Source organism: Gossypium hirsutum, chromosome D08 (genome assembly GCF_007990345.1).
Source record: "Gossypium hirsutum isolate 1008001.06 chromosome D08, Gossypium_hirsutum_v2.1, whole genome shotgun sequence".
Lineage (NCBI taxonomy): Eukaryota > Viridiplantae > Streptophyta > Magnoliopsida > Malvales > Malvaceae > Gossypium > Gossypium hirsutum.
In genome coordinates, this window is record NC_053444.1 from 15254207 (window position 1) to 15256573 (window position 2367).

At 38.1% G+C, this 2367-nt stretch overlaps 1 non-coding gene across 1 annotated transcript; it reads right to left on the reverse strand.

Moving 5' to 3' along the window:
* Positions 1 to 215: 215 nt before the first annotated feature.
* Positions 216 to 322, reverse strand: LOC121220426 (small nucleolar RNA R71). Its single transcript, XR_005917628.1, has one exon. It is a non-coding gene; the product is annotated as a small nucleolar RNA R71 (small nucleolar RNA).
* Positions 323 to 2367: the final 2045 nt, after the last annotated feature.

Genomic DNA, 2367 nt, shown 5'->3' on the forward strand with positions numbered 1-2367 from the left:
ATCCTCACCTACTCGTAAGACTGTTTATGGAGGTGAACGATTCTTTCAAGTTAGCTGGAGTACTCGAAGATGCATTACGATTGAAGCTATTCTCATATTCATTAAGGGATAGAGCTTGAGCTTGGTTGAACTCATTACCACCAAACTCAATTTCAACATGGCAAGAGTTAGCAGAAAAATTCCTTATGAAGTATTTCCCGCCTAGCAAGAATGCTAAGTTGAGGAATGAGATTACTGCTTTCCAACAAATGGATGATGAGTCATTGTATGAGGCATGGGAAAGGTACAAAGAATTATTACGGAAGTGCCCTCATCATAGAATCCTACATTGCATACAACTTGAGACATTTTATAATGGTCTCAATGCTCACACGAGGATGGTAGTGGACGCTTCTTGTAATGGTGCTCTCCTTTCTAAGTCTTATAATAAGGCTTATGAAATCATTGAAAGGATTGCCAGCAACAATTATCAATGGCCAACCAATTGAGCAGCGTCAGGAAGACGAGTCGTTGGAATACATGAAGTAGATGCACTTACTTCACTCGCATCTCAAGTATCATCAATATCCTCAATGTTAAAAAATCTTACTACTAATGTGTAATAGTTTTGGAGCACATCCAATGAATCAATTTGAAAATGTAGCCTGTGTTTATTGTGGTGAAGGATATTTGTTCGAAGAATGTCCATCAAACCCAGAATTTCTGTATTACGTGGGTAACTAAGACCAAAATCGAGGAAGGCAAAGGCTGCAATCTAATTTCTATAACCTATCATGGCGAAACTACCCGAATTTTTCCCGGAGTAACCAAAGGGCAGGAACCAGTAACAATTATGTCCAACCTAGATCGGCCTAGCCACCTAGTTTTTCCCAACAACCTCAAAAACCAACCCAAGCTGAACCATCCAATAACCTAAAGAATCTATTGAAGGCATACATGGCGAAAAATGATGCCTCTCTAAGGAATTTGGAGAATCAAGTGGGCCAGCTTGCAACTGAACTCAAAAATCGACCACAAGGTGCTTTACCTAGTGATATGGAGAATCCGAGGAATCCAGGGGTGGAGCATTGTAAAACATTGACATTGAGGAGCAGAAAGACTTTAGAGCCCAATTTCGTCGAAGTTGAGAAGAAGCTAGTTGAAGCTCATACTCAGAGGAAGTTCAACTGAGTGTTGAAATTCCAGTTTCACCGAAAATTGAATCTACAAAATTCGACAAGGTAACTTCTGAACTAGCTAATTCTGATCAACCAATAACTCCATTAGATGCAGAATTGCCACTGAAAACGAATCAAATAGTTCTAGTAAAGAAACATCCACCACCCTATCCTCAAAGACTTCAGAAGCAGAAGCAGGAAATTCAATTCAAGAAGTTCCTAGAAGTACTCAAGAAACTTCATATCAACATCCCGTTGGTTGAAGCACTTGAACAAATGCCAAAGTACGTCAAATTCATGAAGGATATCCTGTCTAAAAAGCAAAGGCTTGGAGAATTTCAGACAGTAGCCCTAATGAAGGAATGCAGTGCATATCTTCAAGACAAACTACCCCTAAAATTGAAGGATCCTGGATGTTTTACCATACCTTGCAGTATTGGAGCAACATATTATGGTAAGACACTATGTGGCTTGGGTGCGAGTATCAACTTGATGCCCATGTCAATATTTAGGAAGTTGGGGATAGGTGAATTTAGACCTACTACGGTTACACTTCAATTATCAGATCGATCCTTAGCACATCCTAAAGGAAAAATTGAGGACGTATTGTTACGTGTAGACAAATTTATCTTTCCTGCTACCTTTGTGATTCTAGACTTTGAAGCAGACAAATAGGTGCCAATCATCCTAGGAAGACCATTCTTAGCAACCAGAAGGACCCTTATTGATGTGCAGAAGGGCAAGCTTACTATGCATGTTCAGGATGATTAGGTAACATTCAACGTTTTTAAGTCCATACGATTTCCTGACACAATTGATAATTGTTCTGCAGTGTCTGATTTAGAGGATTTAATCATGGAGAAGGAACTCAACTATGTTAAGGACCTATTGGAACAAATTTTCACATCAGATCCTCCAAATAAAGAAGACGAGGATGAATACTTAGCTTTGTTACAAGCTAATCAAAGGGGATTTAATACCCAATCCCACTTTGAATCTTTGGAGTTAGAGAAAAGGGATTATGCCCAAAGATCAATCATGAGATGGTTGTAATAACATACTTAATTTATCATGTTTATTAATATAAGGCATTACCATTATTATTTCAGTTTCCTTTCTGTGTGTATAAATAAACTGTTTTATAATAATATCCTGAGAATAATATGATTATTCTTAAAAGATCCTTAGTCAAGTATTATTGTTGGATAGG